This window comes from Mirounga leonina, unplaced genomic scaffold, assembly GCF_011800145.1.
Source record: "Mirounga leonina isolate KUSES-001 unplaced genomic scaffold, KU_Mleo_1.0 Mir_109, whole genome shotgun sequence".
NCBI lineage: Eukaryota > Metazoa > Chordata > Mammalia > Carnivora > Phocidae > Mirounga > Mirounga leonina.
The window spans coordinates 3,161,245-3,185,797 of NW_023270244.1; the positions used below are offsets into that span (position 1 = coordinate 3,161,245).

The window sequence follows — 24,553 nt, forward strand, 5'->3', positions numbered from 1 at the left end:
TTTTTTTTTTTAAGATTTTATTTATTTGACAGAGAGACACAGCAAGAGAGGGAACACAAGCAGGGGGAGTGGGTGAGGGAGAAGCAGGCTTCCCACTGAGCAGGGAGCCCAATGCGGGGCTCGATCCCAGGACCCTGGGATCATGACCTGAGCCGAAGGCAGACGCTTAACAACTGAGCCACCCAGGCACCCCAATATTGGGCTTTCTACCATCAGCTAGGATCAGGGCTCAGATTTAGGAATCAGGGAAATATGTTACCTCATGGGCTAGTTAAGTGTGTAATATTTGAGCCAGTGATTTGATAAAGCTATTTTTTCCTTTCTCTATGGTTAAGAATGGGCATCACTAGAATTTTTCACTGTGAGGAAAGGGTAATGTGCTTAATTTAGGAAGAGAATTGGTTGATGAGACATGAGAGTTCAAAGGGGAAGCTACAAGTAATGATGCAGGTGGCCTAGGATGTTTCAACCATATGCTGCCATATAGGAACTGATATGTCAGGCCATGGCCACTTTTAAATAGTGGGGACTCCTACTAGATCCCATCTTCTGATTTCTCATACAATACCTTTCCCATTTATTGTGATTTTTTTTAACTGATTAAAGTGTACAGTAAGTCGAGTTATTGGGAAGTCATTTATTTAGCAAATATTTGTTGAATGCTTTCAAAGTGCCATGCACTATTTTAAGTTTTAGAGACCCAGGAATGAACATGAGAGACATCTTCTTGGCTTTCATGGTACATCCCTTCTAGTATGAGGGAAGATAGAAAACATACATCTGTGGTTAAAAAGTAAATAGAGAAGATAATTTCAGTGCTATCAAGAGGAAAATATCTTGCGATTGAGTGACAGAGAAACGGGAGCGACATTAGACAGAATGAACACGAAAGACCTCTTTGCACAGTGACATCTGAGTTGATGTTGAATGATGCGAAGACAACCCTCCATGTGAAGAACCTTCCAGGTAAAGAAAAGGACAAGTCTCCAAGCTGGAATATGCTGACTGTTTGCAGGTGGATTGGTCTAGGAAAGGCAGCCACAAATAGCAAAGGAGATTTATGGGGTGATTCAGGAGAACTCTTTCTGGCTCTCCTTCCACCACCATTTACTCTGGTCTTCAACTTTTTTCATCTGATAAAGGGGTGTAATCAGTGCCTCTTCTGTTCCCCAAACTTACAGGACAGCCAGAAACATTGGATAATATCACTTATATGAAAGCAACCCAAAAATCTAAAAGGAATCCTCCAGTCAGTTGGAAGTTAGGATTAGAACAACACTGAGAGCTGGAAAGCTGCCTGATCTCCCACAGAGGCCAAAGGATTCCCCCACTAAAGTTTTCTTCACTCTGGCTCATTTGCTTACATGTGCTGGAAAATTAAAAAACAAAAAAACAAAAAAAAACTCGAAATGGGTTGTCCTCTGCCCTCCCCCAGGATAAAGGTATTAGGGTTAGTTTAAGAAAACAGGTTAGGACCTGTGAAAGGGAAATGCTAGGGGAGAGTAGAATGTGTCTCAATATTACCTTGTTCCTTGGAACAGTAGGGAGTAAGAGACCTTCTTACTTGTCAATATAGTTTAGCACCAAACCATGCTGTACTTAGGCTTGTGCCCAATCCCAGAACCACGTTCTGCCTGAAATGGGGCGAATGCTTTAGGGATATGTTCAAATTACTTCCATCAGGGCAAAGCCAATAAATGCATTAGGGAGCTTTAAAAAAGCTTTCCTCTTGTTTAAGAGGAAGATAAATAATTACATTTGAGTTTATGACCCTGATTTTTAGGACAAGTTTTAAAACCAATTTCCTGCCCCACAGTGATGCCTGCAACATGTGCGCGTGCACACATACACACACACACACACAGAGGTATTTTGAAGATACCAGCCCATTATTCATTCAGGATGATTCCAGTTAAATGAAACAGAACAGGAAGGAAACAGTTTCCAGAAAACAGAGGTACACCAAAAGGAATCCACTGCTTCGGGAGAATTGAAGAAAGGTTAGTGAAATTTCACAGATGGTCTACAACTCTTCATGAATAATCTATGAAAGAACTAAAAATAGGACAGGCTTCCACAATGCTGAGTATTTATGAGGTAATAATAGAACATGCATGGAGATCGCTTACTGGGGACATCTCAGGCAGTCTGAAAGGTTATCTCATTAAGGGAAGTACTTGGTATCTGTCGATATATAGGTGGGGGTGTAGTTCTCACTGAATGATGTAATTTATGGAATTTAATGTAGCCTCCTTAATCTAAATCTTTTAGAAGGATGGTAGCAATTCTATCTCCCCACCATCTATGAAATGTCCTAGGGCCACATTTAGACAGGTGACAGGCAGCAAGATGAGCTATAAAACTAGTTCCTTTCCTCAAAATTCTTCATGCCTATTTAGGGCAGAGGTGACAAATCTGTAGAAAAGCCTTTGATGAACATTTCTGTTGCTTTTGACCCTCTCCACTCCCATTTAAGAAGATTGGATTCATAGCCAACATTTTAAAACTGAGATATCACTTGAATTTCTGATTTCTCTTAAGAAATAGGAGGACCCTTGGGGTGCCTGGGTGGCTCAGTTGGTTAAGCATCTGCCTTCGGCTCAGGTCATGATCCCCGGGTCCTGGGATCGAGCCCCACATCGAGCTTCCTGCTCAACGGGGAGTCTGCTTCTCCCTCTGCTTCTCCCCTGCCCGACTTGTGCTGTCTCTCTCATGCTCTCTCTCAAATAAAAATAAATAAAATCTTAAAAAAAAAAAAAGAAATAGGAGGACCCTATAACACTAGGCTTGTGTTCTTGTATGGCTATGATTATTTGGCATTGAGTGGCAACTCCCCCCTTAGACTGGACATGTTGGTCTTTTTCCCTAGGTCCTCACCTGGCCCACTTATGTCCTCCTTCATTTGATTTTTAACCCCTGATTTGGAGACATTATGTATGCTTCTTCTCTTACCACCACTCTTGTTGCTTTATGAGGCAAGCTTTGGCACATACAGCATATTTCTATCTTGTAAGTAGTTTGTGTTCTAAAATTCGGTTGTAGGTAAGTTTTCTTGAACTAAATCCATTTAGCCACAGGAAAAATATTAATTCAATTTTACAAATATTAACTGAAGTCCTACCAAATGCAAATCACTATGCAAGGCACATGGGAAGGAGGGCACATGGAACAAAAGATATGGTTCTTGTTCCCAAGAGGTCCAGGAAAGGCCATTAATGTTTATTTAACATATAGTGCATTTGAAATGAAAACATAGTGGAAATATAATTTGGAATTACTTGCTAGATTACAGAAAAAAGAGTTTCATGTTGCATGTTTTATCCTGAAACATGTTTCCTGTGGATAAGCAAAGATATTAAGAAGTGGATGTTGACAGTTGTCAGTATTCTGAAGGAAAACAATGAGAAACTGTTAGAGATTTAGAGGTGAATGGTACTTGTTTACTTGGCATTTTTAGAAGATTTTGAACCATTATATAATTTTTCTATTTAGGGAGATGCAAAATGTAGAGTGAAAGGAGAAGAGAGAGGCAGATAGGGAAATAGAAAAGGGAAAGGATAGAAAGAGAGAAAGATGATTTTTCATCTTTACAAAGGCTATGAAAGCTAGATTGCTGAGTTGGAACTAATGAGGAGTGGAGATGCACTTGTGTATATTCCTGATCTGACTATTGACGAAGAATGATAAAGACACTTCTCTTACCAAGCCAATGTCTTTCACATTGGGAATTCTAAAGATCAGTTGTCAGTCTTCATGTTATACTTGATTTATCAGAGCCATTTGACACAGGTGATCATTCCAGTCTTCTAGAAATACTTTGGCTTTCAGGACACCACACACCCTTGGTTTTCCTGCCTTACTGGCTGCTCCTTTTCAGCTTCTTTCTACAGATTATTCCTGATTCCCCCAATATTAATGGTAGAGTGATCCCAAGGCTCATTTCTTGAGCTCCTTTGCTTTTTTACCTAGTTGTACTACCTTAGGGGTCTCATCTGCCTCATGGCTTTAAATACCATCTGCATGCTAATGATCCTTGAATATATACTTCAGCCAAATGCATACCTCAAATACATACTCCAGACTGGTTGAGTCTTAACATCTTCATTTGGTATCTAATAAATAGAGATCTCAGTTTTAACATGCACAAAAGAAAATTCCTCATTTTTTTTCTCCAAGTTGCTTCTCCCTCAGTTTTCTCCTTCTCAGATAATGGAAAGGCCATTCACTTTGGTTCAGGCCAAAAACATTTAGCCTTGTCTGTTTTCCTCATCCTACATTTAATCTGGTTGCAAATTATTTTTGACCTGAAAAATCCAAATTCGTACAACTTCTTATCACTTTCATCATTATCATCTTGGTATAAGCCATCATCATCTCCCTCCTGGGTTATGGCACTTTGGGGATCCCATTATTATCTCACCAATAGTCTATCTTTAACACAGAGACAAGATAAATTATTTTCATATATAAAATCATGTCCATTCTCTGCTCAAAATCCTCCAGTGGCTCCCCATTTCACTAAGAGCAGAATTCCAAGTCCTTACAATGGCCTCTAAACCTACAAAATCTGGTAGCTCATTACTTTCTGAGCTCACCTCCAACACTAGAGTGTTCTCCTTCCTCACTAGATTGTAGCTCTACTTGCCTTTTTGCTATTTGAACATTTCAGGGATGCCCACTGACTCTGGTCCTTTACATTTGCTTTTTTTTCTGCTTAGAATGCTAATACCAAAGATAAGTGCTTCAGTCCCTTGCTCAAAAGTTAAAACTTCTCATGGAGACCTTTCCAAATTATCTTATTCAAAACTGGACCTCTGTGTACAAGCCAGACACCTCCAATCCCTCTAACTTCTCTATTTTTCTCCATAGAAATTATCACCTTACATACAAGATCTTCTACGTGTTTGTGTTTTATGTACCCTACACTTAAATGTAAGTAGACATTTGTTTGGCTATATTTCTTAGGCTCTACTTTTCATTCTTGTGACTTATTTATTTTAAAACTGGAAGCTTCTTAATCCCCTTTACTTACTTCACCCTTTCTTTCACCCGCCTTCCCTCTGGCAACCACCAGTTTGTTCTCTGTGTTTATGAATCTGTTTCTATTTTTTGTTTGCTTGTTCTTTTGTTTTGTTTTTTTAGATTCCACATGTAAGTAAAAGCATATGGCATTTTCTCTGTCTGACTTATATCACTTAGCATAATACCTTCTAGGTCCATCCATGTTGTTGTGAATGGCAATATTTCATTCCTTTTTATGGCTGAATAATATTCCATCATATATGCATAGTACATCTTTATCCATTCATCTATAGGGACACTCCGGTTGATTCTGTATCTTGGCTATTGTAAATAATGCTTCAGTAAACATAGGGATGCATATATCTTTTTAAATTAGTGTTTTCATTTCTTTTTGGTAAGTACCCAGTAGTGGAATTACTGGATCATAGGGTATTTCTATTTAAAAATTTTAGGAACCCCCATACTGTTTTCCATAATGGCTGCATCAATTTGCATTCCCACCAACAATGCACAAGGGTTCCCTTTTCTCCACATCCTTGCCAACACTTGTTACCTCTTGTTTTTTGATTCTAACTATTCTTACTGGTGTGAGGTGATATTTCATTGTGGTTTTGATTAACATTTCCCTGATATTGAGTGATGTTGAGCAACTTACCATGTGTTTGATGGCTATCTGTATGTCTTCTTTGGGAAAATGTCTATTCAGGTCCTCTCCCCATTTTTAATTGGATTATTTGTGGGTTGTTTGTGTGTGTGTGTGTGTGTGTGTGTGTCTGTGTGTTGAGTTGTATAAGTTCTTTGCATATTTTAGATATTAACCCCTTATTGGATATATCTCTTGCAAATATCTCTCCCATTCGGTAAGTTACCTTTTCATTTTGTTGATGGTTTCCTTCTCTGTGCAAAAGCTTTTTGTTTTTGTTCCCTTTGCCTTGGGAAACAGATCCAGAAAAATACTGCTAAGGCCAGTGTCCAAGAGTTTACTGCCCATGTTTTCTTTGAGAAGTTTTATGGTTTCAGGCCTTACATTTAGGTCTTTAATCCATTTTGAGTTTATATCTGTGTGTGGTATAAGAAAGTGGTCCAGATTCATTGTTTTGCATGTTTCAGTTTTTGAAGGAAGAGATTTTTGTCTGTTTTACTTATTACTGTACTCCTCATACCCAGGATAATACAGAGTATGGGCTCAATAAGTAGCTATTGAATGAATGACTAAAAAGAAGTGGTGCACCTAATTATTTTATCAGATAGAAACCTGGTTTAAACACCAGGTGGCATCTGGCACCACAGTTCCAAGATAGTTTCCTAGATCATCATTTAGGAGAGGAGGTGAGTAGTACAGGGCAACTTGTGATGTGTCATCAAATAGAAACCATTTGGCCTTTTTCTTTCTTTATCACCAAGTCATATGCCATCCTCCATTCCCTCCCCACCTCTACCATGGAGCCATATGTATAAGTTGGAGGGAGGGGTACTGACAAGATAGTGGAGGGTGGCATGGGAGTCTGGCCACCTGCCCACGTAGCTTACTTGTGCCTTATGGACTTTCTCATGCCTGATACCAATAGTAACTCTTCCATCTTATGATGGATTGCTGCTGAGTCCTCTGAACCTTATGCCTTAATGGGTCTGGAAATCCAGCTTCTGATGGGAAGCTCTGGCCACGTGATCAATTGGTGTTCCATGATCTGATATTCCATTTCAGCTAGGAATGAGCAGCATGTGAGGGAGCTCTTTTTAAGTGGCCCAGCAATCTCTGAAGTAGATAGAATGAACCTTGCTACAAATATAGACCTAGAAGTCTATATTATCATTCTCCTATTAGAGCTCACCATAAACTCTACACATCTACTGTCAACACAGATACCTCTAATACCATAAGGTCAGTTAGGTCTGATGCCCCAAGTGGAAGGGCTGCTTGTACTATACTTTGGACCTGTTGCAGATCTCTTTCCTGCTCTGGGATCCATTCAAATATCTAAGACTTCCATGTCTCTCAATAAATGAGTGGAAGCAGTATTCCGAAATATGGAATATGCTGCCCTTCATAGTGGTGGGAGTTATGAGATGCTATAATTTTTCCTTCACTTTGGAGAGGATGTTCCAGCATACAATCTTGGATGGAGAGGGAAATGAGAAGGCAGTTTTTTAGTTTTCCATTTGGTTTTTTTCACTATAAAAGCTCTTAACCTACAGACTAAAAAAGCAATGTATAGGTCCTAACAACTACCAAGTATATTTATTCCAATTATACACTCAGAGACTGAGGAAATTATGATAGTGTAGGTCCATGGACCCCAGTGGACGCATAGTAAGCAGGGTGTGGCCAGAGCTCCATTTATTGCATGTACCCATATTAGCCCCACTAAAACAGAGGTCCATTATGATGTTTTGATATAAATGTTAATTTGGACTCCATCCTACAATTTTCATCCAAATATTTGGATATTTCTTTTTCTCAAGTGTAAAGTTATTTGAGTAAATGGACAGAGGTCCCTTATGGAAGAATCATTACCAAGTAACTTTTCATGGTGTCATGGAATTCTTTTTCCTGTGGACATGACATTTCCATCAGTCATTGTATTCCAGGTCTGAGAAAGGCTCAGATCTGGATATTGGACAAGTTTATGAATTTTTTTTGAGGTATCCACCTCTAGCCTCTTGATCATTCATCCTTAATTTCATTGTACAGCTTGAGCAACTTTCAAAGGCTGCCAATTTATCATGACATTTGGAGTGACGTGTTCTATTAATCATCTCCATGGTTCTTTGCAGGTCAGCTTCCTTGATTACTACTTTAACCTTACTATTTATTATGATAATTGTGCTCACCTTGCTTTTTTCAGTTAAGTGGGTTCTTTTCAGTGGGTTCAGTTACCTGGATTCTTTTATTTGAGGATCCTTTCATGTCCATTGTTATCCGGGAGCCTAGTTCTTTAGCAGGATCTCTTATTGCCCTGGACAACAAAAGACAGCTGTCACTGAGCTTCTTACTGATGCTAGTGCCCCTCTTACTGGCATGTTACTTAACACTTTGGTAAATGGATTGTTCTCTAGGCCTTTTCTTAGAACGTTGTAGATGGGTGGGTTTTCTGGCTTCATGTATTATATCTAATCCAGCAGCCTCACTTCTCTGAATCTTTTGATTACTGTCGCTACCATCTGTCCAATTTCTACTTCATTAGGTGTGGGTTATTGCTCTGTCCAAGCTTCCAAGAACCATCCTAGCAGCATATTAGCACGTCTCCTGGGGTCCTTGATGGGGTGTAAATTTTGGATCACAGGAGACTGCTCACATATTGATAAATTCATCCCTTTCCAACTTCACATTCTGTTCGCCTTGATACATCATACTCAGGATGCAATCCCGTGTAAACTCTCCTGGCTCCTGCTGAGAAATGTTGGCTAGGTAGTGCAGCTTCTTTGACATATAGTTTTTAACTTATTTTAGCAGGCCTAGAACTAACCCAGATGGATTATAACTTTCTCCATGATCTGGTAGCCAGGAGAAAATGTGGGGCAGATCATCATAAGATGTGTGTTATTTTGCAAGTACAAAAGCTTCTGTAGCATCTTCAAACAAAAGTGGGATGGAAAGTGTAAGCCTTTAAAGAGAAAGGAGACCACTTTTGAACAGCTAGAGGATTCAGGGGAATCTAAATGTATCCAAAGATTCAAGATCTTCTAGTTCATTGACCAATATGTTCCCAACTCAAGTCTCCATGTCCCACTCCTTCCCAACCAGAACCCTGCCTGTACTATAAAAGACATGCTGGCATGGAGAATTCAACTTCTTCTATAGCTCTTCCTAGGTCCAATCTGCAGTTTTTCTGCCCTCTGGTTTCAGGATATGAGATTCTTTTTTATATTACTGTGGAGGGTCTCTACCAGCTTATGTTGGTAGTATTTTACCTTCAGGCTTTCATTTCCATCTCAGTTCTCCATTAGTGGGATTTTTTTTTAATAGTTGCACCATAACTGCACACTAGTGATGGGATTCTCATTTTGGAGCTAGGTGATCCAGCTCATAAATTCCATTTTATAGTTGTCTTCCTAGAATCATATTTGGCAGTGACTGTCCTAGGTTGGCTTCCTCAGGTGACTGTGACTGTGAGATTTGCATGCAGGAGGTTAATTGAAGAGTGCTTTTAGTAACAACACCTGTGATGAGTGAGAGTTGCTGCACTGGGCAAAGGGAGAAATTGAATTGTGGCATAGTTGCAGGAGAGGCCTCAGTTGATTCTACATTGAGATCTGGAGCTGTAATGTTCTTCACAGTTGTCCTAATTGAGTCAAGAGGCTTTGTACTCAGGCACCACCAGTCACTGGATGCAGATGCCTCCAGGAAGGGGGATGTGTATTCTTTTAGACTAGAGTAATTCCTGGGGAGGAACTCAGTTGTGAACTATCAGCAGTCCGTACTCCTGGCAGCTGGAGAAATGGGTGTCTCAGTCTTAGAGGAGGATTTGGGCAATGGACCACAAAGTTCACCACAGTTCCCAGTAGAGAGATGTTGAATGAATGATTGAATGGTCTTTTGTATTTACATGCCTCTGGAATGTAGGTTCCTTTTGTTATTATATAGCAATTATCATAGCACCTTCCATATAATAGTTGATTGATCAGTATGTGTTCAGTGAATAGATGAAAGAATAAATTTTAAGGCTTTTGTCCATCAGTGACTATTCTAGGTCCCAGTCAATACTTTAGAGGTTTTAACTATAATCCTTCTGCATTATAGTTTTATAAATTTGCCACTCCAACAAAGAAGGATGATGTGGGTTTGCTATTTGTGTGGAACAGTGACTGGGAAGGTCACTTTGAAATGTGGTGATATGAGTGGGTACTACCTTAGCCCAATTGAATTGCAGCTCTGACTTTCAGCCATGATGTAGAACCCACTAGGGCCTGGTGGATGTCAATTCACTGGCATGCTTAGACAGAGGCTGAGTCTTGTGTGCTATGGAAATGCTTATTAGCTTCATTCTGAATACTTAAGAGCATACCAGACATGCTTAAAAATTCTTTCTTGGAGACAGATTGTTGGTAAGTGCTTTATTTCCTCTCTAAATACATAGTTTGTCACCACATGCATTAATTCTTCATTAAACGATGTCAACATTCTACTTGGTAGAAATAATTGTACCCTTTTCTTAGGTGCAATTATCCTGATGAAAGGAATTAGTCAGCACAGCTACTTAAGAAGGAGCCTTGCATTTGGAAGAGATTCAACTTACATGTACCATGTGGTAGGGATTTAGCTTAGCACTGGATTCAACTTGGCAACACGCACAACTTCACAGAGGGCTCCTTGGTGGTTGTTTTTTTCCCCCATAAAGGTGATGTCCCAAGAAAATCCGATGCAAAGAAAACATACTTACATGTGTTAAGACCCAAAGCATACCTGTTATTCTGACAAAAAATTATTTGATACATTATTATTTTTAAATCCACATAAGAAAATAGGATCCTAATTTTGCTTTATTCGCTCCTGCCTGTTTGCCAGCTCACTGGACCTTCAGCTATTATTGTACGTACACATAAATCTCTCCCTTGCTATCAACTATGCATTTGGAGTTTGGATTTTGCTAAAACAAATAGAGGAAAGCAACTTTTTAATGATGTGAGATCTGAAGCAGTTTGTGAGGGTGGACAGTTCCTATCAAATTTTAAACTCTTTAGGTTATTCTCAGTCTCTTTCTGGGTAAAGAGGTAAAGAAATTATTTCAAAGACTTCCAAATCTCCACTCCTAAATTTTCTGGGGGTGATGCTAATCTTGATAAGGATTTATGTTACACAGGTGTTTGCAATTGTCACAATTTAGAATGATCATTTTATTTCAAAGGAAAAGACTTGAAACAAATATTGAATTCTAATGATATGTACCCAAAGTATTTATGGAGAAAGTTACCAATGCCTGCAATTTAATTTGAAATGCATAAAAAATAATATGAGTTAGCTTTCTGCTCCTCTCCATTCCACAGATAGCTACATCTTCTGGTGCAGTGCCAGGCATGTCCCCGAGACATGATGGTGAAGGTTGGAGTGAACCAATCTGGCTGTATTGGTCACCTGGTCACCAGGGCTGCTTTTAGCTCTGGCAAAGTGGATATTGTCACCATAAGTGACCCTTTCATTGACCTCAACTACATGGTCTACATGTTCCAGTATGATTCCACCCACAGCAAATTCAATGGCATTGTCAAGGTTGAGAACAGGAAACTTGTCATCAATGGAAAGCCTATCGCTATCTTCCAGGAATCAGTTTCTGCCAATGTCAAATAGGGTGATGCTCTTGCTGACTATGTTGTGGAGCCCACTGGAGTCTTCACCACCATGGAGAAGGCTGGTGCTCACTTGAAGGGTGGGGCCAAGAGGGTCATCATCTCTGCCAACTTCTGCTGATGCCCCTTTGTTTGTGATGGTTGTGAGCCATAAGTATTACAACTCCCTCAATATTGTCAGCAATGCCTCCTGCACCACCAACTGCTTGGCCCCTCTGGCAAAGGTCATCCATGACAAATCTGACATCATGGAGAGACCCATGACCTCAGTCTATGCCATCACTGTCACCCAGAAGATGTGGATGGCCTCTCTGGGAACCTGTGGCATTATGACCAAGGGGCTGCCCAGAACATCATCCCTGCTTCTACTGGAGCCACGAAGGCTGTAGCAAGATCATCCCTGAGCTGAATGGGAAGCTCACTGGCATGGCCTTCTGTGTCCCCATCCCCAATATGTCAGTCGTGGATCTAACCTGCTTCATGGAGAAAGCTGCCAAATACAATAACATCACAAAGGTGCTGAAGAAGGCATCAGAGGGCCCCTCAAGTGCACCCTGGGCTACACTGAGGGCCAGGTTGTCTCTTGCAACTTTAACAATGACACCTGCTCTTCCACTTTTAATGCTGGAGCTGGTTTTGCTCTCAATGACCACTTTGTCAAGCTCATTTCCTGGTATGACAATTAATTTGGCTATGGCAACTGGGTGGCGGACCTTATAGTCCACATGGCCTCTAAGGAGTGAGAGTTCCCTGGACCACCAACCCCAGCAATAGAAAGAGGAAGAGAGAGTTCCTTAGCAGCTGGGGAGTCCTTGCCCCAACTTATCCCCCAAGACACTGGGACTCTCCCAACCTCTACACAATTTCCATCCCAGACCCTTTGAAGAAGGGGAGGGGTTTGGGGAGCCCTACATTGTCATGTACCATCAACAGAATATACTGTATCCAGCCAAAAAAATAACGTGAGTTGTTGGATGAATATAGGGATGGATAGATAGTTATGTGATAAATCAAGTGAGATGTTAATGGTAGAATCCAGGTCATAGATATAGAGGTATTCCATGAAAAATTATTTAAACTTTTCTATAGTTTGGAAATTTTCATAATAAAACACTGGAAATAATCACCATTGGCACTCCTCTTGCAGTGTCCTTGAGGCAAACTTTGATCAAAATGTTTCACCCCATTCAATTTATCCAATATTTATTGAGTATCTGCCTTGGCAAAATTTGGTGCTAGGTATGAGATTTCATTGAGATTCCATGCTTAGTAGTCTTCCTCTACTCTTAAGTGTGGCTAGTGGAGCAGCTCCAACCTCTCCCTTTAACTCCAATTTCAGCAGGAAGAATATAGACAAATGTATCCCAACACTTTAGGATTCATGGATTGATTTGTTTAGGACTTCCTTCCTTCCTTCCTTCCTTCCTTCTTTCCTTCCTTCCTTCCTTCCTTCCTTCCCTCCTTCCATCCATCTATCCATCCATCCATCTATCAGTGTGTACTCTATTTCTCTGTTTGGTGTGAAGCACAGAAATAGTGTTTAAGACAGAGTTCTATAATCAAGAAGCTTAAAGTGTAATGGGGATCTAAGCATGAAGTCACTATTCCGCAAGTTCCACTCTGACCTCATTTATTCATAGTTTCAGACAAAATCACTTCAAAATGAGGGATGTGATGTAAGATATATGAAAATATACTTATGTACATCTGGAAAACTTCAAAAGTAGCATTTTTTTTTATTTTCCTGGTTATTTCTAAAGCCACAAAATATTCCAGTCACAAATAAAAAACCAAGGCTTTCCTGTGGGAAACTTTAGAGAAAACCTAACAAAACTTTCCCCCATTGGAGTAAACCATTAAATACTTAAAAGCATTTTAGTAGCATATAAAATCAAACCAAGTCCTCTGAAAATCATGGTGCCAAATCAAATGCTAAGATTTAAAAGGTCCCAACTGAATGCATCTCGCCCAGGTCCTGCCAAGGGAGTTACTGCTCCCTCCAGAGCTGTCTCCTTTTTTTTTTTTTATTGGTTTTAATTAAGTTTTACAGAATAAATTAGTTCACCATATTTGAATCACATTTGCACACAGAGATGAAAAGTTCTTTCTCCCTTCCAAATCAGGGCTTTACTGTGGAAAAAGCAATCTGTGTGATGCAACCACTATTGAAGCTCCAGTCAATAAAAAAAGCCCAATGAAGTGGGAAGGAGAGGAAATGGGAAAAGGAACCAAAGAGGAAGAAGCAGAAGCAAAGGAAACAAATGGAGAACAGAGAGGAAAAAACTAGGGAAAGTAGATGAAGCCACAGGCAACCAATGACTTGGTACTCTTAGAGCCGAATACTAAAACTTACTGTGAGATTCTAAATATGTCTCTGGTTCCCTTTGCCTCTACTTCAAAATCAGTAAACTGTTAGTTGAAAGTCTTCATATCCCATTGTTTGCTCAGAAACAAGAGTGCCAGGTACTCTGTGATCCTAAGAATCAGTGATCCAGATCTCAGGTTCTTGGCTTTTTAAAGAGAGGCAAAGTGGGGTGGGGGGTTGGGGGAGGGAGGGGGAGAGGGAAAGGAAGAGAGAGAATCTCAGGCAGACTCCATGCTGAGCCCAGAGCCTGACACTGGGCACAGTTTCACGACACTGAGATCATGACCTGAGCCGAAATCAAAAGTTGGATGCTCAACTGACTGAGCCACTCAGGCATCCCTATGACTTTTTAGTATCATCTACAACAGGAGAAAGATTTCTCTCACCTATTTCTGTTTTGGTACTAGAATTCCTAGATGTGTTTCTTTACCTGCTTTTGCCTTAGTTTAAGCATATAATGAAAAACAAAGAAACAAAAAGCCATTAAACTAAAGAGAGAGCTTGAAACTTAGAGTGGCAGGTCCTTCCAAAGATGGTGCTTGTCTTTTTCTGTTTTTATGTTCCATCTTGAGAATTGGAATGACTGTGACTTGGGTTTCAAAATGATTTGGTTGATTATACATACACATTTCTGAAAGTATCATAGGATTTTATTCATTGGGGTATTTAAGTTACATGGTACATTATGGAAGTGGGAAATGAAGGGAGTATTGGGTACTCCTGGAAACAGACTCTGAGATAGAGATTAACGTGCAGGGAATGATGAAATGCTTATGGGATTGATACCTGCATAAGCAAATGGAAGGAAGTAGGACTGGGCATAGGGTGAGTTTAGACTGTGATGGAGTCTCAATGCAAGGGGCTAACTTAGCTAACTCATGGGGCTCTGAACCTGGGATGAATTTCCATTGTTGTTCCTTTTGGGGATCAGAGGGTAGGCCCTTATACTTCTGTATTGACCAGTCACCTGATGTGGGTGGCTCCATGAGACAGCATACTTTTTGATGAGACAGCTCTCTTTAGCAGAGGGACCTCCTGAAGAGGACTGGCTGCTGAGACAGTGGTCACCAGCCGCATTCCCAGCAACTATGGCAATAAATCCTGCCTTCCTGGAGGGAGATTACAGCATCCACTATAAGGGGCATGTTTTTTGTTTTTTGTTTTCTTTTTCTTTTCCTTCTCTTATTCTATGTCTCCTAATACATGGCAGCCACAATCCCACATGGTTCTTTAGGTCTCTCCATAGGCATGTGGTTAGCCTGGGCTACTCCTTCTCAGTTTTTTTTCTGTTTCAGGTTGGTTCCCTGAGCAGCTAAAGCTGTGGCTTCAATTTTCCTACCAGCTTATCTTTCACCTTTGGTTTGAAATTGGAAAGACCAATGTGCCCCAATGGAGAAATTCCACTGACTCAGATTGCCAGGTGGGGGAGAAGCAAAGCATGACCCATCAGTGAGAAATGTACAGGTACAGGATTGGTTTCTGCTAATTTTTCTGATCTGTTTGCTAGTGCAGAAATGGATGGTGGTTGTTTTTCTGTTTCTTGCTCGTAAGGAATGTTAATATGAGTTTCAAGTCAATCCACTGGTGGATCTATATATTTTCCTTAGAGAGCTTAAGAAGGGCTCACTAAATAATATTCTTTTCCACCCATCAATCTGTGTTAGGAAGATGTATGACTGGTATCTAAGGCGCTGTCAGTGTGTTATTTTCCATGTTCCTCTCACATGTCAAATATAAAAATACAGCCTGTCAGTGTAAATGTGATATGGGGCATTGTTCAGAGAGACTGTGAAAAATCCTGCAGTGCTCCCTAATTCATCATTTCAACAGCCTAATCATTTCATAGCCCAGTCTAAACAAAACAGTTAAGGGCATTCCGACTTAGGGGGTACTGAATCAGGGTTGATTCAGAAAGGACTGAGAGATCCCATGAGAAAAAATGTTTTGGAGAAAATAAGAGAAGCCTTGTCTTTGTCTTCAATTTCATAGTTACTGATCTTTTTTGGAATGTTATTTATCAGTTAATTATTCTCCACCACACCCTGCACCCTGACATTTTGCTGAAGCGGCCAGGAGGCCTCGTTAAATCAGAATTTCTACTTTCAATTCACCTGTCACAGCTAAAGGCTCCCTCAAATGCATTGACATCGATTAATATTTAATGATTGAATAGTAGAAATATTGGCTCAGCACTTTTTACTTTTTCTTCCTTTAAATTAAAAAAAAACAAAAAACCTTTAGAATGGACTCTGCTTCATGTGCACCCAGCTCTAGATTTCTACAATGTGAAATTTATGTGGGTGTCAAGAAGGGTAAAAGACCATCGCCCTATAGAAGGCAATATGTGCTCCAGAAAAAAGCTAGCCTGTGATGGAGAGAGAGAACTAACATTTAATTAGCACTCACTCTGCCAGGCACTATATATAAATTCCATAATTCATCTCCAGTAGTCACAACACATCTACAAGGTAGGTATCTTTATTTCATTTACAAATGAGGAAACAGCTTCAAAGAGGGTAGAAAACTTGCCTGAGGTCACGTACTCAAATGGCAGCATCAGTATCTGAATCTTGCAGCATGGTCCATACTCTTTCCAAACACATGTTGCCTCCCTGGGAACAGGAAGCCTGAGCCTAATTGAGCCAATGCCTTATTTGACTCCAGCAGTCATTTTGTGTCTTTGTGTTTCCATTTTTCCATTGGTGAACTAGGCTATAAGGCAGATCTTGGGTTAATTTGGGTTCTTTTAAGACATTGAGATTCTGGTTTTAAATCAGGTTAGCTCTTAGTTTATATGAGCAATACCTTACAGGTAGTTTTTTATGGCATGCAGATGAAAAAGGAGACTAAACATTTTCTTCCAGGGTAAGTAATGGTGTATATAAACATGCTAAAAAAATCCTTAAATTATGGGTGGTGTGCATTTTTAGGGAGACTGATCATCATAATAATGACAATGGAGAAGAGGCCTGCTCAGGTAGAAATAGAATAGGCTTGGATCAGACAGGTAAGTTAAATTCTGCTTATGGTTCCCATTAGCTCTGAAACTGGGGCAAGTTTTGTAACCCCTAAGCCATGGTTTCCTCATAAACAAAGTAGGGATAATAATAATTCACAGAATTTTTGTGAAGAAGGGAAGAGGTAATACATTTAAGGGGCCTTGAATGGTGTTTGGCACATAGTGGGCACCTGTTAAATAAGTGATTGGTATTATTAATATTAAAGAAGAAATGTCAGTCATTATCAACCTTCATAAATATACCAGGTTAGTCCACTTTTGTCATTTGTTGACAGAGAGCAACTAGACACATTCCAAAAGGGAACACATAGATGAAGACACAAAGAAGTCATTTCAATAACTTGACATCCCAGGTATAGTGAGATTCATGAGCAGTGGTTTTTCAGTGAGCAAAGAAGGCATAACTTAACTCAGCCTGAGGGTCAGAAGAGGCCTCCTGAAGGAGATACCTGACCTGAGTTTTAAGGCATACAGAAGGTTTGCCAGGAGTTGTGGGTTGCTGGCTGTCCCACAAAGTCTGTTCTCTCCTCTGTAGAACTAGAGGTACAGCTTTGCATATGGTGCCCAGTTTGAGACAATGTTACCCAGCCTCCTTTGCCACTTAGATGTGGCCTTTCGACTAGTTTATCATCAATGCTTAATGTGTGTACAATCTGCCTCCACTGCTTAAAAGAAATGGCGTATTCACTCACCTGTGTATGGACATTTTGCTTGTTACAAATACAACAAAACTTTTCAAATTGCATACCTTAAATATGTGCAGTTTAATGTATATAAAGTATACTTCAAAAAAGCATAAACCAAATAACCAGGGAAAAAAAGAAAATAGCTTGCCCTTTAGTTTTTCTTTTTCTCCTTCCTGTGGGCTGGACTACAGATGTGGTAGTGACTCAGATTTGAAAATGCAGTCAGAGACAACATCTTAAGAGATGTCAGAGCAACAAGATAGTAGGCGTCTGGAGCATGCTAGCATTATGACACAGAGCTGCCATGTCAGCTTGGAATTATTCTTTGGATTGGCAGATGAAGGAGATACTGCCATCTATCTTATTTAAGCCATGTGTTTTGGGTTATTTTTGTTATAGCAGCATAGTCTATACCCTAACTATACTACCTCAGGCAACAATACCAACATAATCACTTAGTATTTCTCAAAGGATTGTCCATGTGCCATCTTGGACACGGGCGGCATATTAAAATGCAAATTTCAGGCATCATGAAGCCAAATTCTTGAGGGATGGTAGTGCAGGTAATCTGCATTTTAAAACATGCTCTTGAGTGATGCCCATATGAACTGAAGATATAATTATCCTGGATTATTAGCTTTCTGCTTCTTTTAGGACCTGTGGAAAATGTTTCATGACAGTAGACACCATTGACCTTTTGGTATCTGTGAGTAAGGTTATATGTAAGAGGTCATGAGAGTAAAATCAGGAGAATTTATCCAGTTAGGCTTAGAAATCTGTGTGGGAATCGCTGTTAATACTCTTTAGCTTTGCTACTTCAAACTCTGGTCTGTGGATAGCAGCCTCAACATCATATTGGAGCTTTTTAGAAATGCAAAATCTCAGGCCCCAGCCCAGAATCTGCATTTTGACAATATCAATAGGTGATTCATATATATATTAAAGTTTGAAAAGCAGAGTTTTGTAATCTCCTTCCTTGGAAATAAGTCTCATGAGTCCAACATGTAAACAAGTGGCACCCATAGTTAGGAATTCAATGGCCAACCTCCAAAATGGTACAGACAGTTCTAGAAGTCAGTGGTATATGGTTGACCCAGAAGTGGAATTCCTGAATCATATGGTAATTTATTTCTTATTTTCTAAGGAACCTCCATACTTTTTCTATAGTGGTTGTACTAACTTATGTTACCACTAGTAGTTCACAGAGTCCCTTTTCTACACAACCTTTCCAGCACTTGTTATGTCTTGTCTTTTTGATAACAGTAATCCGACAGTTTGGAGGTGATATCTCATTGTGGTTTTGATTTGCTTTTCTCTGATGATTAGTGAGATTAAGCCCCTTTTTCATGTACCTACCTGTTGGCCATTTGTATATTAGAAAAAAATTAGAAAAATATCTCTTCCAGTTGTTTGTCCAGTTGTCAAATTAATTGGATTATTTGATCTTTTTGCTATTGAGTTGTATGAGTTCCTTGTATATTTTGAATATTAACCCTTGACTGGATAAGTGGTTTGTAAATATTTAATTTCATTCCTTAGGTTGCCTTCTCATTATGTTGATGCTTTCTTTTACTATGTAGAAGCTTTTTAGTTTGATGTGATTCCACTTGTTTATTTTTGCTTCTGTTGTTTGTGTTTTTGGTGTCATATCCAAAAAAAATATTACCAAGACCAATGTCAAAGAGCTTTCCTCTATGTTTTCTTCTAGGAATTTTAAGTCTTATGTTTGTCATTAATCCATTTTGAGTTAATTTTTGTGATTAGTGTAAGATAGGGGTTCAATTACATTTTTTTTGCATGTGAATAATCTATTTTCTTAGTACTGTTTATTGAAGAAACTATTTTTCCCTCTTGAAAAAAATGTGTTTCCCTTTTCAAATATTATTCGACTGGATATGCATGGGTTTATTTCTGGACTCTTGATTCTATGCCATTGGTCGATGTCTCTGCCTTTATGCCAGCACCATACTCTTTTAATTCCTATAACTTTGTAACATAGTTTGAAATCAGGATATGTGATGCCTCCAGCTTTATTCTTCTTTCTCAAGATTGCTTTGGCTATTTAGGGTCTTTCATGGTTCCATATGAACTTTAGGATTTTTTTTTATTTCTGTAAAAAAAAAGCCATTGTAATATTGATAGGAATTGCATTGAATCTATAAATGGCTTTGAGTGTATGGACATTTAAGAATATTCATTCTTCTGATACCTGAATATGGGATATCTTTTCATTTATTTTTGTCTTTTTCAATTTCTTTCACTAATGTCTTATAGCCTTCGGTGTACAGATTTTTCACCTTTTTGGTTAAATTTATTCTTAAGTAAAATTTATTGTTTTTGATGCTATTGTAAATGGGATTGTTTTCTTTACTTCTTTTTTGGAAAGCTTGTTGTTAGTATACAGAAATACAACATATTTTTGTATGCTGATTGTGTATTCTGTAACTTTCCTGAATTTTTTTATTAGTTCTAAAGTTTTTTTGGTAGAGCCTCTAGGGTTTTCAATACATAAGATCATATCATCTGCAAACAGATAATTTTACTTCTTCTTTTCTCATTTGGATGCCTTTTATTTCTTTTTCTTGACTGATTGCTCTAGCTAGGATTTCTTTTTTTCTTTTTTTAAAGATTTTTATTTATTTATTTGACACAGAGAGAGAGAGAGAGCATGAGAACAGAAGAGGGAGAAGCAGGCTCCCTGCTGAGCAGGGAGCCCAATGCTGGGCTCCATTCCAGGACATGAGATCATGACCTGAGCTGAAGGCAGACGCTTAATGACTGAGCCACCCAGGTGCCCTCTGGCTAGGATTTCTAATACTATGTTAAATAGGAAAGCTGAGGGTGGGCACCCTTGTCTTGCTCCTGATCTTACAGGAAAAGTTTTCGATGTTTCACCAATGAGTATGATGTTAGCTCTGGGATTGTCATATATGGCCTTTATTATATTGAAGTACAGTCTTCTATACCCAATTTTGTTCAGAGTCTTTATCATGAAAGTATGTTGAATTTTGTCAAATACTTTTTCTGCATCTATTGAGATGGTCATATGATTTTAATCTTTCATAATATTAATGTGATGTATCACATTTATTGATTCACAATTGTTGATGTAACCTTGCATCCTAGGGATGAATCTCACTTGATCAAAGTGTATAATATTTTCAATGTGCTGTCAGATTTGGTTTGCTAGTATTTTGTTGAGAATTTTTGCAACTATATTCATCAAGGATATTGGCCTGTAATTTTCTTATAGTGTCCTCATCTGGCTGTGTTTTCAGGGTAAAACTATCCTCATAAAAATGACTTTGAGACTGTTTCTTTTTCAATTTTGGAGAAGGGTTCAGAAAGGAATAGTTTTAATTCTCTTAAATGTTTGGGAGAATTGACCAGTGAAACCATCCAGTTCTGAACTTTTCCTCGTTGGGAGGATTTTTTATTACTGATTCCATTTCTTTACTCATTTTTGGTCTGTTCAGATTTTCTCCTTCTTCATGTTTCAGTCTTTGTAGTTGTATGTTTCCAAATATTTATCCATTTTTTCTAGGTTGTCCAATTTGTAGGCATATAATTGTTCCTAGTAGTATCTTATGATCCTTTGTATTTATGTGGAGTTATTTGAAATGTCTTCTCTTTCATTTATAATTTTATTCATTTTAGTCTTTTCTCTTTTTTCTTAAAGGTTTTTAAATTTTGTTTATCTTTTGAAAGGATCAACCCTTAGTTTTGTTAGTCTTTTCTATTGCTTTCCTATTCTCTATTTATTTCTGCTCTAATCTTTATTATTTCCTTCCTTCTGCTAACTTTGTTAGTTTGTTCTTTTTCTAATCCCTTGTGGTATAATGGTAGGTTATTTATTTCAGAATTTTCTTTTTTCTTAGTGTATGTGTTTATAGCTGTAAGCTTTCCTCTTGGAACTGCTTTTGCTGCATCCCATAAATTTTGGTATGTTATGCCTCCCTTGTGTTTTATATCAAGATATTTTTTCATTTTCCCTTTGATTTATCCTTTGATCTACTTGTTATTAAAGATAATGTTGTTTAATTTCCACATATTTGTCATTCTCCAGATTTCCTTCTGTTATTGATTTCTAGATTCATATCATTATGGTCAGAAGATATACTTGATATAATTTTTATCTTCTTGATTCTATTGAGACTTGTTTTGTGGCCTAACATATGATCTGTTCTAGAAAATGTTCTGTTCCATGTGTACTTTAGAAAAATCCACCTGTTTTTTCAATTAGACAATTTTAATTGCATTTTTTTCCATTGATATTTGGAATTTGTCTTGCATGTTGCCTGTACTTATGACAAACAAATGTGAACAACACCATAATGTGTCAATGGATATTTCAAGTGCAATACATTAATTTTCTGCTTGGGCAGAGTTACTGTCCCTATCCCAGGCATAAAGTTTCATTAAAGGTCCTTTAAGCAGGTCACTGGGTGGTTTATCCATAATTGCTTTGACTGTATTCAATAGTTTGATTTCTTGAATGGGACTAAAAGTCCCTAAAGGATGCCCTGCCCTTAGTAGACCAATCAGGGGCCAGTTGGCTTATTACTCACCGGGGATGAGGTTTGTATGCTTGGGGAACGATTATTGGGATTCTCTCTTCCCATTGTTGAGGGTTGATGGTATCAGAGAATTAATTTAGAAGTTTTGTCTGGGTTGAGATAGAGAATAACAGGTCAATATGAATTAGTCAATTGTTAATGATAATAATAACAATTTACACAACTATAACCATAGTATTAAAACAATAGATTATTTATTGACTATTTTCTGAGTCTTATATATATTATCCCTATTAAATTCTCCAAAAAATTATCATAAATTAGGAAACTGAGGCTTAGAAAAACTAAGTGATTTGTCCAAGATCATATAGCTAGGTGAGGGGAGCAGCTGGTGCTTGACTTCAGATTCATCTGATTCTGCTGATAATCAATTTTGAGGTATAAAGCCAAAAAAATCCAGCTAATTAAGATGTGAGAAGAAATTAAATGAACAAGATATAAGGTCATATGGATGAAATCTGAAGGTACAGGCTAATTTTCATTTGATAGACATTCACGGGAGTTTGGCTCCCCAGGGCCCATTTCTCCTTCTTACCACCACCTTGGTTTTTGTGGGAGATTTACCTCTTTCCCTCAGGGTTACATATGGTGGGATCCTAATCAGGAGCCTTGCTTTCACTGATAAAAGGAATAGGCTTGTGATCTAAACCCTACTGGACACTCACTCCCTGAAGTTTGAATCTTAGAGTTGCAAGCAGATAGTGCATGATCAGAATTTAATAACTTAGAGGGTAGCCAGACTCTTCCTTCTTTGAGTTCATTCCTCTAGTTCCTACAGTTCTTGATTCCAGGTTTCCAGGTTGCCATTTCTCCTGTCTCTTTCAAACTTGGCCTCCAACTTACTGTCAACTCTCTGATTTCCTAGAATATTTTCAACATATTTCCTTTGGCTTAAATCAGCCAAAGTGCAATTGATTGATTGCAGCAAAAGAACCCTGATTGCCACACCTTATGCCCTCATGGATAAGCCAGGAATATTTAAGATCTGATTGAGACATAGAAGTGATACTTCTCTCCACAATACTGAAAAATAATTATTAAAATATTATTACTGTATAAACAATAAATAAAAGTAAATTAATTTCTAGGGAATAGGCATGAACTTTTTTTTATTATGTTATGTTAATCCCCATACATTACATCATTAGTTTTTGATGTAGTGTTCCATGAGTCATTGTTTGTGTATAACACCCAGTGCTCCATGCAGTATGTGCCCTCTTTAATACTCATCACCAGGATAACCCATCCCCCCACCCCCCTTCCCTCTAGAACCCTCAGTTTATTTCTCAGAGTCCATAGTCTCTCATGGTTCATCTCCCCCTCCGAATTCCCCCCCTTTCATTTTTCCCTTCCTGCTATCTTCTTCTTCTTCTTTTTTTTTTTTTAACATATAGTGTATTATTTGCTTCAGAGGTACAGATCTGTGATTCAACAGTCTTAAACAATTCACAGTGCTCACCATAGCACATACCCTCCCCAGTGTCTATCACCCAGCCACCCCATCCCTCCCACACCCCACCACTCCAGCAACCTTCAGTTTATTTCCTGAGATTAAGAATTCCTCATATCAGTGAGGTCATATGATACATGTCTTTCTCTGATTGACTTATTTCACTCAGCATAATACCCTCCAGTTCCATCCACGTCATTGCAATTGGCAAGATTTCATTCCTTTTGATGGCTGCATAATATTCCATTGTGTATATATACCACATCTTCTTTATCCATTCATCTGTCGATGGACATCTTGGCTCTTTCCATAGTTTGGCTATTGTGGACATAGGCATGAACTTTTGAAAGGAGGGCATAAGATGAAGCCAGGGACCATCAGTTTGAATAGCAGAACTTTCCTACCTATCATTCAATGGCACAGTCTTTAATTCAGTACATATGTACTTAAAATTTCCTGCTAAGAAAATTTCATTAAAAAAAATCAAAGCAAACACTTAGAAGACATTTCAGTCATCTGCAGGTCTCTGACCATCAAAATAATAAAAATGGAATTTCTGACATCGGTTCACATTATGCACTCCTTCTTCCACTTGGTGACATGAACCAGGAGGTCAGTCTTTAAAATAATGAACATAGAGTCAGAATACCATGCAGTGGGGGAGAGGAGCACTTTCCTCTTAGGTAGCAGAGTCATTAGGTAAAGTGGGGGCTAATAGTGATAGACACTGGACTCTGGCAGTTAAAACTAGAATCTGTACCTGCCAATGAGTATGTCAGCTGAGGTCTAAGATGGGTATTCAGCCTACACTCAAGCCCACAAAGAAAGGAATTAAGGAAAATTCACATTTTTTTTGTCTATTGGGGAAAAATCGATAAAGATCTTTCCTTGTTGATGGAAAAATAAACAGAAGAACAAAATAAACTATGGGGAAATATTAATAACTGTGCATCGCAAAGGAAGAGAACACTAGCCTAAAGACTTAGAAGAGGAGCATACCTCAGAGGATGCTTTGTTATAGTAAACAGAAGAGAATTTTAGAAAATTGGATCATCAGTAGTGGAATGCAAGACATCTTGTCCCATGAAACAGTACTAGAAAGTCATAATGAGAGACATTGGATGAGATAAAAACAAAGATTTCTGAGTG

At 38.6% G+C, this 24,553-nt stretch overlaps 1 pseudogene; it reads left to right on the forward strand.

The window, feature by feature from the left end:
• Positions 1-10,593: 10,593 nt before the first annotated feature.
• On the forward strand, positions 10,594-12,204 carry LOC118019782 (annotated as a pseudogene).
• Positions 12,205-24,553: the final 12,349 nt, after the last annotated feature.